General features: G+C 38.2%; 1 pseudogene; it reads right to left on the bottom strand.

The window, feature by feature from the left end:
- Positions 1-14,232, bottom strand: part of LOC134474500 (zinc finger protein 709-like) — a 93,486-nt pseudogene that overhangs the window by 67,648 nt on the left and 11,606 nt on the right.

Genomic DNA, 14,232 nt, shown 5'->3' with positions numbered 1-14,232 from the left:
TCTCCACAGCAATCCAGTGCCTCCCAAAGCCAGGGACAGCACTGGGAAAGGGCATTTGGATACCTGGGTGGCCAGGTGAGGGGCAGCCCTGCCTGACAAAGCTGTGCAAAGTGTGTTCCTCTGGATCTAAACCTCCCGCAGATTCTATTTATTGCCTTCATCAGGTCTGGCAGCAAGGATGTCACACTGAAGCACAGCAACACACTTGAAGTGTGCTCAAACTAAATCGTTTAGCTTCCCTTCAAGAAATGACTGAAAATGCACAAGTCTGGAACATCAAGTCTGAGAACACCACTCTGCATTTTGTATAAATAAACTGATCCTTTACAAGACATGATGGTAATGCCCCTTGGTGGGTCTGCTATGGCAGAGATGTAGACTCTCAGGAATAAAGGATTTGTAACTGCAATAGAAAAATTGCAAATAAATGATGCATGTGCATGACTTTCTGTTTGTATTGCACTGAAGGAAGGGGGATCGAGGCAGTAACCTAGATTTACTGAAGTGCCTCAGTAAACCCAGGGCACAATCCACCACATGATTCCATCACCCAATTATGAAAGCTCAGCAACTTGGTTCCCCCTTGTTACTGCTGTTGATTGACAATTTTGAGGTGTTTGTATCTGTGACAGCCATCTCTGCCTCTCTTAGCTTCTGTCCCCAGACTATGTGTAGATCAGACTATGTGTTTAAAAAGTTCCATCACGATTTCAGGACCAGTGGCAGCATCTCATGTACTGGAAATAATTCTTCAAGTTTGGCCATAAGAAACCTGATACAATGTGCTTGAGAGGAATTGAGATTGTGTGATATACATGCAGGAAACTCATTTTGTCTGTGGCAGACTCAGCTGCTACTGAAGCCCATATTCTTGAGGGAAAAAGATATGAGTCAGAGTGTTGGAAGGCACAGTAACATCCCCAAGTTCAGTTTCTGCTTTGCTTCACTCATTCTACTAAGCTGCAGAATGGATTCTGAGTGTTCAAACACATAGGGTGTGAACTGCAGCAGAAATCTGTAAAAACTTCAGTTAACTGGGGTGTGAAAAGACAAGGAAAGTTTTTTGGCAAAACACACCTCTAAATATGTATTTGAAGCATCAAAGAAACCAAGAAGAAGACAAAGATGAAGACGAAGAGGAAGAGGAAGAAGAAGAAGAAAGAAGAAGAAGAAGAAGAGGAAGAAGAAGAAGAAGAAGAAGAAGAAGAAGAAGAAGAAGAAGAAGAAGAAGAAGAAGAAGAAGAAGAAAAAGAAGAAATAGTAGGAGCAGGTGGAGGAGGAGGAGGAGGAGGAAAAGAAAGAAAAACAAAAATAATGCCAATGGGTGGGGTTTTGTCTCCAATGCCTCAGCCTCATTTAGAAAGGAAAGGATCAAAATTTGCAGAATGGAAGGGTCACTGTGGAAAATGGACTTTGCACCAGGGCACTGATGTTGAGTCTGGCCCACTAGGGATGTCTAATCCATAGCAGAGCCTGGAGCCTGGTGGAGGCTGAGGCCCAGACCCAGAAGTTGAGGCCCCTGGGGCTGAGGTGGCAGAGTATTTGGTGCACCCTCATGGCTCTGCCTTATTGGGCCTGCAGGGCTGCACCATGGATGCAGTGGTGGAAGTGTGTGTAATTCAGGAGGTGCTGGGCTCCTCTGCATGCTGCACACTCCCTGCTTGACATCAGCACAGGAAGATTCAAGTCCTCCTTGCTGGCAAAAGAGACTCTGAAGATTCTGGGTGTCCTCTACCAGACACAGATGAGCACAGTGACTTCTCAAGTAGGGAGGGCAGGACATCCACCACAGTGGGATTTGCATGGCTTCATGTGTTGGGGGTTTAAAAGTTAGTCATGAATGATGTGTTGCCTTTCTGAATAAAAAGACTCCTTATTTTATATAATTATAAAGTGAAGCTTTAATGTTCTTCTATATGCGTATCCTACATTACATATAAAAGAATATTAAGTCATCCAAATTCACTCACCTATTCAAGAAAATACCAACTATTTATTCTTAAGTGAATTGAACAGAAGAGAAGTAATATTGAGTGGAACACTATAAATAATGGAATGGAAAATAAAATAGAACAACCAAAAAGGCATCCCTCCCAGGATGAGAGGTCTGCCATTGACCAGCTCCTCTCTCCTGTCCTCACCTGCTGTGCAGGCCTGTGTCTCTTCACTGCTCGGTGGAGAGCCAGGACACAAGCTCTCTTCAATCTCAGGAAAGATCAGGGACATGGCCTAGGACATGGCCCTCTTTCAGCATTTTCAGTGGCTGTAATTTATAATTAACACAGCAGCTGTGCTGTGGAACATTCATGGTTTCTAACAATTTACATCTTAACTGATTAAGAAGAGAATGCAGTGTCTGTCAATCTCATTTTTATAATGACTGTTAGAAGTGGAATTTCCAGGTTAAATATATATAAGATTAATTTGAGGATCTCAGATTTTTCACCAGAAACCTCAGCATAGAGACAGAGCCTGGTAGAGGAAGACTGAGTCTGCTCAGATCTATGTGGAGATCTAAAGTCAGAGAGATGGTCCAGGCAGAGGTGTAGGACACCATGGCTTAAAACGGCCTGGTGCAGGCCTCCTCATCCATCAGTAAGTTCTCAGGAAAGCATCACACACTGTACGCTGCACAGGAGAGAGATGGAATGGTTCCAGAGCTCTTCCCTACATGCCTGAGGCCCCCTCTCTCACTCAGGGGAGCTCTGTATGAGGTCAGTCTGTTACAGAGCCCAACTTGACTGAATGTTTTCCACCCAGGTGCAGATCTGAACTGCCACATGTGGACTCACCATAGTTATGGAGCATGACAGGTGTTTACAGGGAGCAGGTCAGCAGATGGGGACACTGCAGGCAGGTCAGGGTATGAAGCCTTAAATAAGAGACCATGCCCTCACCAGCCCCAGTTTCCTCCAGCATTAACCAAACCCTGCAAGAGTGTGCATTATAAACTGAGTAACTGAAAGGAGTTACTCACAAAATTATATATTATAGAGATAGTTTGAAGATGCAATATAAATGGAAGCATTCGTAAGTAAAATGAGATGTGACCCTTAATGGATATGTGGTGTCCATTGATGTCCCCAGCCACATGCATCAGAAGGAAACAGTCTGATGAACAGAGCAATAAGGAGCACAGGCAATGGGTAAATATCACAGCTTCTTAATAACAACAACAAAGCTGGGATACAAAAAGTGCACTGGTGAATTTTATCCAGTATATAATAAAGAATAAATACTGATTTTTTTCAGTTCTTTGATGAAGTTGAAGAAAAACCCACCACCAACTTCTTTTAAGTGACAAAGTTAAAGTTACCCTGAGAATGAAGCCAGACAATAATGTGTTAAAAATAATATAAATGAAAACACTCTGTTGGCTAATATTCCTACCAAACATAAACAAAAGTGTTCAGCTAAATGTTTGCAATGTTATCTCACCAGCATATTCAAAATTAACCAACATGATCAACACTGGACTCAATCTCAGTGGTGCAAGAATGGTCCCTCTCTAACAAACAGTTTCCACTGGTTTTAACATGTTGTATCTTACTATATTTTACTATATGTGATAGTATAAAGAAAAATTTTATAGGCAAGGAGATAATATAGAAACCATTGTTCGTTTTCTGTTAAGTGGTTCTAAATACCCTGTAATTCTTTCATTCTGTTGAATGGCTTCACACTGTCTTGATATGTTTGATGCTATTGTATACGAAGTTATACTCAAATAATTCAAGGAATGAGGCCCTATGGTGACTACTATTATGTTAGATTATCTGGGAGTGAAACACAATTATGCTTAAATTGTTCCATTCTGACCAGTGTTGTTCTATTACAATATCCTCTTTTATCTCAATCTCCACCCTTTTTTTAAATTAAACTTTTTTATTTTTTTCAATTAAGGGAAAACTAAATTTAAAAATAGCAGGATATATTATAGTAACTATTAGTTTTCCTATTAACCTGATTTGAACCCCAGTATTGCTCTCCACATCTTGTTCTGTCTGATTTTACTATATTCTATTTTGTTTGATAATATCAAGTTTGAGCGTATAGACAACCACTTTGAAAGCCATAAGATTTATTACGATGGCCCGTTATAGTTTGACTATTATCTTCTTTTGAAGTCTTGCAAGGTTTCCAGTGTAGGTTTTTTTGGTCTTGTTCTGTACGGTTTTGATCAATTCTATTATACATGATGATATAGCAACTCTTTTTAAAAATAGCAAGAGGCACCATGGTAACCATTTTTGATCATCTGATAGTCTATTTTTGCATCATGTACTATGCCCATCCTTCTTTTCTAACTGTCTTTGTTTTATTTAGTCATGTTAGGATTTATTCTCTTCAAAAAAATGTAATAAGAACTGTGGGAGTAAAAAAACTCAAAACGTGTAACTGTTATTGTAAAAAAGAGAGGAAAGGAAGGTGGTCTAAGGGATATAACTGCATGCTTGAGTGTGTAGGATGGAAAATCATATTACTGAGCTTTTGTTGGATCACTGAACAGAACCTTCTGCAATCTCACTGTATGAATGTCCATTTTATATGCTTTAATTTTATAATTTGGACAACTGTTTCTAAGATGACTGAAAGGGTTTTGGCCCAGATAGGACACTGTAGCCAGGAAAGCCACAACCGGAAGCAGGAAGCCCCATCTCCCCTGCCCCTAGGAAGTTACCTGTGATGCCATCTTCCCACCCCTGGAAATTTACATAGGGCGCCAAACCTAAGACCAATGGACTACCTGGGTATCCCTAATGCCCGCCTTAGGTTCCACCCCAAACCAAGCCTATTTACAAGCCCCCATGCCACGTGTCCGCCGGAGAGATCACTTGACGCCAGCGGTGGGGGTGCCTGTCATCTCTCTCCATGTTCTCAGAATAAAGGCCACTTTTTATTTTATATTTCTCATCTTTTGTTAATATTTTTCATCTTTTGGAAATAACCCTAGCAATGACAATATGTAACCTATTAACTAGTGATTTCTTACTGTATTTTTTCTTGAAATTCTGTATTACTTGTACCCTTTTAGTGCTTTGTTTTTTATTTCCTTTCTTCTCTTTAATTAAACAAATAATCAAACCTGAAATGGATATCTTTTATTTATTTATTTTTTTGGCTCTGGAGATCAAACTCATGACCTCACACTTGCCAGGCAGGTGCCTTAAGCCACTGAGCTAAATCCCCAGCCCACCAATGGATATCTTTTACACCTTGTCATCTTCAGAGTAGTTGCCTCTGCTCTTGAACTTGATAACAGCAAGCATATCAAATGTGAATAAAATCAGTCAAGGCCAAATAACATTGAAACAATCCAGCTTCAAAGAAGATCAGTCATAGAAGACAATGTAAGTAATATAGGGATTCAGTTTTAGTTAATAGGAAATCAAGGATAATTACCATGGTATAACCTGCTATTTTTGGGTTATCTCTCTGTGCCCTCAAATCTAATATGAGTAGACAGACGAGAACAAAATATAACCAAACTATACAGAGCAACAAGACTACTGTAGCTTTTAAATCCTGATACACTTTTAACTATGTCCTCTGCCTTCTTTTTTTAGGCAATTCCTCACCTTTCTCCTTCTCAGGATACTATTATTCACTGTTCAGAATGATATTAGTCTAGTCTCTTATGTTCCATTTCAGCATACATAAAGATAAAGACAGCTACTACAAAGACCATGACAGACATTATTGTAGTCATTATCGACTTCCCCCAAATCAGTCTTGAAGATCAAAAAAGCTTGCATCATCCTGTAATTACTTGATTAGTTCTATAATATTCGGTATATATTCAAAGTGTGTGAGGATGGGAACAACTATTTGGAAAAAAACTAGAGTCAGTAAAATAGACAGTGAACATTTCCAGTGGACTTGCTTTGAAATCTGTGTTTCCTTAACTTGTTTCCTTATGAACTGTTTTGCTCTGTTTTGCTATGTTTAATCTTACCGTCTTTAAGAAAAAAAAGTGTGTAGGACAGATAGGCATATTAATAACTTTTTGGTGGATCATTGAGGTGAACCGTGACAGTGTCATTATTTGAATATCACTTTGTATGCTTTAAATTTGTAACTTGAACAACTACTTCTAAGATGACAATATAATACTAATCAACTAGTGATTTCTTATTGTTTATTTTTCTGAAATTCTGTATTATTTCTACACTTTTTTTCTCTTTAAATAAACAACATTACAATTCAGAAAATACAAAATTTAACTTCTAAAGACAAAATATTAAGTATGAAGGCACTATCCATACTTGAAAGTGAAAAGCCCATTTCAGTTTAGCATGTTTAATTACAAGATGCCATGTTGAAGCACAAAAACATCTAGATTAATAAATCTAGAGAGGTACAAGTGATTAACTGAAAACCATACAACATGTGCACCTAAGGAGAGCCCCACCACAGATTTGTCATTTCTGGAATATTTGTGAAGAAATATTGACATCTAACTTCTGTATTGATTATTTCTTCAGGTCTCCTTGGGATTTTTAAAGTAAACTTAGATCTAAACTGTCTGAACAGTGATGCTTTTTCTATGTATTTAACAAGAATCATGGATTGCTATATTTCTCACATTGGTAATCCACATATCATCTCTGCCTAGTGAGCTCTTTCAGATATGTAACAATGATCAAGTATGCTGAGAGTATTCCCATAACAAAAAGGGTTTATCTCTTGTGTGAGTTTTTTCATGTATTTCCCTTAGAATCTGGCTGCTGAAAGTGTCTCAATTTGCTTACATAGCCAGTGGTTCTTCCCAGTGTGAATTTTTTCATGTGTTTTGCAATGACTATATGCAGTAAAAGCTTTGCCACATTGTTATACACATAGGCTTTCTCACCAGTGTGAAGTCATAGATGTATTTTACAAAATCCATGTGTGGTGAAAGCTTTCCCACATTCTTCACATACACACAGGGTTTCTCAACCATGCAAATTTTATAATGTATTGGACAATGAACATTTCTGCAGAAACCTTTCCCACATTCCTAACATATGTAAGTTTTCTGCCCAGTGTGAAGATTTTCATGCATTATGCAATATATACCTGTGCTGAAACCATTCTCATGATGCCTGTATACACTGGTTTTATATTGAATGTGAACTTTCATGTTTCTTACAATCTCCCTTTGTTTTAAAAGCTTTCCCACATTGCTTACACACATATGGTTTCTCTCCAGTGTGAATTCTTTCATGAACCTTACAATTTGCACGTGTGTTAAAAGCTTTCCCACATTGCTTACATACATATGGTTTCTCTCCAGTGTGAATTCTTTCATGTTCCTTACAATGTCCAGGTCTGGTAAAAGCTTTCCCACATTGCTTACATACATAGGGTTTCTCTCCAGTGTGAATTCTTTCATGAACCTTACAATGTGCACTTGTGTTAAAAGCTTTCCTACATTGCTTACATGCATATAGTTTCTCTCCAGTGTGAATTCTTTCATGTTCCTTACAACGATCAGGTCTGGTAAAAGCTTTCCCACATTGCTTACATACATAGGGTTTCTCTCCAGTGTGAATTCTTTCATGAACCTTACAATTTGCATGTGTGTTAAAAGCTTTCCCACATTGCTTACATACATAGGGTTTCTCTCCAGTGTGAATTCTTTCATGAACCTTACAATTTGCATGTGTGTTAAAAGCTTTCCCACATTGCTTACATACGTAGGGTTTCTCTCCAGTGTGAATTCTTTCATGTTGCATACAGTATCCCCATGTGTTAAAAGCTTTCCCACATTGCTTACATACATATGGTTTCTCTCCAGTGTGAATTCGTTCATGTTCCTTACAAAATCCAGGTCTGGTAAAAGCTTTCCCACATTGCTTACATACATAGGGTTTCTCTCCAGTGTGAATTCTTTCATGAACCTTACAATTTGCATGTGTGTTAAAAGCTTTCCCACATTGCTTACATACATATGGTTTCTCTCCAGTGTGAATTCTTTCATGTTCCTTACAAAATCCAGGTCTGGTAAAAGCTTTCCCACATTGCTTACATACATAGGGTTTCTCTCCAGTGTGAATTCTTTCATGTTTCTTACAACATCCAGGTCTGGTAAAAGCTTTCCCACATTCCTTACATACATAGGGTTTCTCTCCAGTGTGAATTCTTTCATGATTCTTACAATCTCCCTGTGTTTTAAAAGCTTTCCCACATTGCTTACATACATATGGTTTCTCTCCAGTGTGAATTCTTTCATGAACCTTATAACTTGCACGTATGTTAAAAGCTTTCCCACATTGCTTACATACATATGGTTTATCTCCAGTGTGAATTCTTTCATGTTCCTTACAATATTCAGGTCTGGTAAAAGCTTTCCCACATTGCTTACATACATATGGTTTCTCTCCAGTGTGAATTCTTTCATGTGCCTTACAACGTCCAGGTCTGGTAAAAGCTTTCCCACATTGCTTACATACATAGGGTTTCTCTGCACTGCAATATTTTTCATGGATCTGAACATCATGGTGTGTTTCTGTTTCTTTCACATTCACATTACCTTCTGCATTACAAAGAAGTACTTCTTTACACTGCTTCCAAGATGTATGTCCATAAGATTTCCCTAGCTTGTCGTTTCTGGAAAGAAAAAATCACATATAGGATTTATAACCATATTACTAAGCTTTTTTCGAGAGGTGAACAAAACTGTTTGCAGTCTCATTGTTTGAATCCCCACTTGATATGTTTCACTTTTGTATTTCATGACTATTTCTATGATCAGCATTCGTAATCATCATCTTGCTATTTGTTACTGTTTTTTTCACTTTGAATGCAGTATTATTTCTACTTATTTTGTCTTATTTAATCTTTCCTTATATTAAATTTAAAAAAAGAAAAAATTCACTGTGAAATTGGTCTCCGTTTAATGACTGCATTAATATCAAGTTCTGTTTTTAATGCCTGCTAAGAAATTCTGACCAAGAAGCAACAGAATGGCCTTGTAAGATATGTTGAAAACAACCATTTCCAAAAGACTGGTACACATTTGGAAATCTTAAAATTTGGTACTTTGAAATGCATAATCTTTACCTTCACTTTGGGAATGGGTACATATATGTATCACATGCAGATTATTCTCATATGTTTCCCCATCACAATCTTCCTTCTGTCCTTAACTTGTAGTTCCCTTTTCCATCTGGTCAGTCTTACTTTTCTCTAACAACTCTGTTTCATTTCTTTCCACATTTTGTATTTTGGTTTCTCCTCTAAAAGAAAGCCAGTGACCTTTTAGGTTTTATAGCTGAGTTATTTCACTGAATTGATGGGTGAAAGACCCATCTAATTCTTATGGCAAATGACATTATATTATTTATTTTTTGACATTATATAACACATTTTTTCCATTCTGGGCTGGGAATGAGCAACATATATTAGCATAAATCTATAGCTTTTTAAAAATCTATTTTAACAGATTTTCATAGATCATTAAGCTGTGAAGTTTGAACTTGAAATTGCCATTCTGCAAACAGATTTGCAAACCCTAGTGTGCTGGGTTTACAAGAATGTAAAATCACAGAGAGTCTATTAAAATTTTCCTTCTCCACAAATCCAGTGATACATAGATAAGCTTCAAGGCCTGATCTGTCATAACTTGATCTGCTTTGTATATGACTAAGCATGTATCAGTATTTTATGCAGATTTTGAGATTTTAAAAATATCCAGGACAAGTATGAGGGGATCAGTTTCTAGAGACAACTGCATACTGATATTCAAAATGAGTGCACTAACATTCCACCAGCCTACTAAGAATATTAGTCAGAATCGCCGATTGTCTAGAGCATGGCTTGGAAACATGAGCACTCAGTTTTATTTCACATTCTATTGCAATCTTAGCAATTGTTAGATAATGAATGTGTTGTATTCACATGTATATATGGGTAGAAAAACTGAAGGCAGAATGTCATAACTCAAAGTGCATGCCTTTCGTACAGATCTATATGCAATGTCATACATTTTCATGATTTAATTCCCTCATATATACACTAGCTTATACATCTTTGGAGAATATTACTGACATTAAATTGAATGGTGCCTCATTTCTTTGGTGGTCATTTTTCTGCTGACTCACTAATTACTCAAGAACATTCCTCTCCTTGTGAGTGTGAATTACCTTACGTATCTCCAGTAAATTTTGCATTCTTTTTCAGCTTCCTGGATATCCCCAAGTCCTCCTGAATTGTAGACATAGAAATACCAGGACTCAGTTGAGTAATACATACAAATTAATAGATTTTGTTTAGATTTATGATATAATGTGTCCAGGTCTGAGCTATTTTTAAAAATATTTTCATAGTCTTTTTAACAAAACAGCACTAATGAGCAACAAACAATATTCTGACAGCATGAGTGCCAAAAAAGATTTCATCCTTACCTATTGCAGCCATGTTCCTAAAGATTTCACCCATCACATCTCTGTAGAGGTTCTTTTGGGATGGACTCAGCAAACTCCACTCCTCATTGCTGAAGTTCACAACCACATCCTCAAAGATAACCGCCTCCTAAAGGATCATACATATATTTCTCAAAGGAAGCTTGAGACCCCAGGTTTGCGATATCTTAAATTCTCTCCTACAAATCTGAATCAAAAGCAAAGTGTGGTGGTGCATATCTATAATCCCAGCACTCAAAAGGCGAGACAGAAAGGCATCAGTGAGGTCAGGCCAATTCTAGGCTCTATAGGGTGTTCAAATCCAGCTGATATACATACAGAAAGCTTGTCTCAATAAAACAAAACTAAACTAAACAAATACAACCAAACAAAACAGCTGAATGAAGACTGATTTCTTCCAATTTTAATCCATGTCTTGGTCGTTAATTTTGTGTCTATATACATTTTTGAAGACAGCAAATTTGATACTAGATTGCAACTCACTGCTAATATAACAGCCAAATAGGAGCACTGATTCTTGTGCTGAGTCATGGCAAGATTCCCTGTGCTCTTTCTCTAAAGCAGAGCTCACAGTGAGAAGCCTGCAGGACCAGCAACCACAAAGCACAGAGGCAGATAAATGTCTCATCAATTGCCTTGGAAGCCAAGCAAGCACCTCCCCTCCCTAGTCAGTGGTGGCAGTCTGGAAAACTGCAGCCCTTCCAGGGGGATAACCAGCAGCAGCTCCTAAGATCCGTTCTATGTTGGAACTTAGGGCGCTGTGAAACCAAACAACCAGCCTGTCTCCCTAGTAAGCAACACTGAACCTACTGATGCACCACCTAGAATCAAACATCCCACTTCCCTACCCCTCTTCTCCTGTCACCCCACATTAGCAAATGGGAACCAGAAATCTGAGCATCTGCTGGAAAGTAGACCATAGCAAATAAGGGGGACTTCCTTCTACTATCTCCTTGAAGGAAAACGTTTTTATTATTGTTTCACTCTATTCTGATTAATGGTACTGCTCAATTCAATATTCTGTTTTGATAACTTCTATACTGTTCTGCATTTAATCTCATTTTGATATATGTGATTAAAGAACAACTATGATAAAGATAACAAAATATACTGTGATACATATTACTGTTATCCCAGTAACCTGTTGTGAAGTTGTGTACCAATTTCACTGTGTGATCTTAGTTGACCTTAAGCTGCCTTGTTCTGTTCTATTTTACCAATTTCAAAATTAAATAAAAAATCTCAGTAATCACTTTGATAGACTACAGATGATGTCTGTTCAAATCTCATTTAGGCCAATGAGTACTTTGTTCTTAATATACTTAAGCAGCATTTTGAAACATGAATTTGGTTTCATAGAAGAAAACATAAATAACATCAAATATGGTATATAAATAATAACTCAAGTGTTAGTGGAAAACAGCTGTATTTTAAAAATATGTATATAAAATGAAACCAGGCCCAAGCTGTAAATTAAACATCACTGTCACCAAGTGATCACTTTCAATTCAAATATAAGAAATATATCTTGGGAGGCTGGTGAAGGATTTCTTCCTTGAATTTGGGGCTTTCCTAACTTACAGAGCTGTCTAAAATAGAAAACCCTGATTGAGACACCGAACAGACAAAGTGAAACTTAAAAAGAGACTGCATAACACACCTTTAGTTAGTTTTAAAAAAATTATAGCCACACAATACAGAAAAATTCCAACAATAGTCAACACTTTCTCAGAAACAATGTGGATATCGTCCATAATACACAGAAAATATTTTCATAGTTGCGTATTTAGCTCAGTGTCATGAACACCTGCCTGGAAAGCATAGGTCATGCGTTTGATCCTTGGTACAAAAAAATTGAAAATTTCAGCTTCATGACAATGGGGCATAATTAGAGATAATCAAATTAGATCTCAAGTATGGAACACAAAAATTATGGGTTGACAGGGATGTGGAATACTGATTGTTGCCAGAGCTGGTGTTGATCACCTCAATGAAGCAATCAGAACCCAACTTAACTTCACACTTACTCTAAGAACTACCTGACTTTCAGTGAAGACGCTCTCTGTTGTATGTCCTGCGATTTGCTGCCTGGATCCTGTCACCCACTTCCACATCTTTTCCACACTCCTCTGATCCATCCTAAGCAGAAAACCCTTCATGCCTAACTATCGATATCACTGCAAAATTTCTATTTAGGGCTTCTCATTTGCACCACTTAGATAAGTCCACTGTAGAGAATTTCCATATTTAAACTGTCTATTAACCAAGCTACTAAATCAGCTCTTAATTCAGAGGTGACACCCCTATTCCTTTCCATTCAGAAGGGCATCACGTGTATATGACCATGCAAATGTGTAAATTTTGGCATTTTTCGATGAGAATTTAACAAGTAGCCCTTTCTGGAATTTGTCCTTCACAAATTTTTACCCCGTCCTTGATAACACTTTTTACTTCATTTTTCTCAGACTTCAAAACTCTATGGCTGTTCTCACAAACCTAGTCTGTGAGCAAGGGTGCCACCTAAATAATTAAGTATGTTCAGAAATTATTTTGCACTGATCTGTATAATACACAGGAGTTCACCAGTTGTTTGGGAAGCCTTTCTCTGCTGAGGCACAGTACTACATATCTCTGAATTCTCAGACCTTTGTCACTACCTGTCATGAGGATGGAAATAGGAGAACATACTATAAATTTAGGAGATCACTATAAATACAAAAAAGCCCAAGTTTAAGTTGAGCCATTGTGGCTATGAGGCCCTGCATTACATACATTAATAAACTCTGGACATTCCAGATCTGTTACTCTGCAGAAAGAGAGCATAGACCTAGATCATTACTGCTCTACAAGCTACAAAAGCATCATAGTCAGGGTCTTCCCAAGCTCCACCCAATGACTAAGATGGTGCACTTACAGGCTAGCAGTGAATTTCAAAGATGATACTTGAGTCTGCTGCTGTCATAGTGAAGCCAGGGTTCTGGGGACCCCAAATTACCCTTGCCAACAGCAAGAGGCAAAAGGAATAGTGAATGACCCATGGCCAAAGCTGGAGGACCTCAGGAGCTGGAGCTAACTGAATACCTGAGGCTCCAGACACTGGAACTACTCCTAAACACTTGTAACTGATTTTGCCCAATCCACGCTATTTCTGGGCGCCTATCCACAACCTCACAATTCCATGGCTACAGGATCTCTCAGGTTCTTTGCCAAGCAGGCCACAGGACATCAAAAGTACTAAATGAGATCCAGCAAGAATTTTGCTACCACTATTGTACTCAGAACAGGTGAATAATGCTGAGACACCAGAACAGACAGAAGTCACAGCCAGCAGTGGCCCACCTGATTGGACAGTTCATATAGCCTGCCCCTTCATCACTGATTGACTCCTGCTCTACAGCCCTCCTTCTGAGTCAAGAATAAACAGAGAAAGGAGCCCCTCTCTGCGAGAGAGGATCCCAAATAATAGACTGTATTGCAGAGACTTCTGGAGCTGCCATTCTTCTACAGTGGTGATCTCAGCTCGACAGAGGAGTGTTTGTACTGAAGAGCTTTCCTCAGGCTTTTAATTTTCAAATCCATTTGATTTCAAGGAAAAAAGAACACATCAACTAAAATTAAATTCCAAAACATGTCAATCAGGGGGCAACAATGGTATATACATTGCACACTGTCATCCCCAGAACATTCACCCAGAGCACAAGACATCTGTAGTCAATTTTCTAAACAGTGCTGTTAACAAGGTCCTGAGTCATTTAAATACTATTGGCATGAGACATGGCTAGGTCCCCCAAGGAGCCCATGCAGGAGACCAGATACCTTGCAACTA

The sequence above is a fragment of the Cavia porcellus genome, unplaced genomic scaffold (assembly GCF_034190915.1).
Source record: "Cavia porcellus strain 051 isolate PalLab524CR breed Dunkin Hartley unplaced genomic scaffold, mCavPor4.1 scaffold_32, whole genome shotgun sequence".
Classification (NCBI taxonomy): Eukaryota; Metazoa; Chordata; class Mammalia; order Rodentia; family Caviidae; genus Cavia; species Cavia porcellus.
The sequence above is the reverse complement of the archived record's forward strand: the minus strand, read 5'-3'. Positions and strand labels throughout refer to the sequence as shown.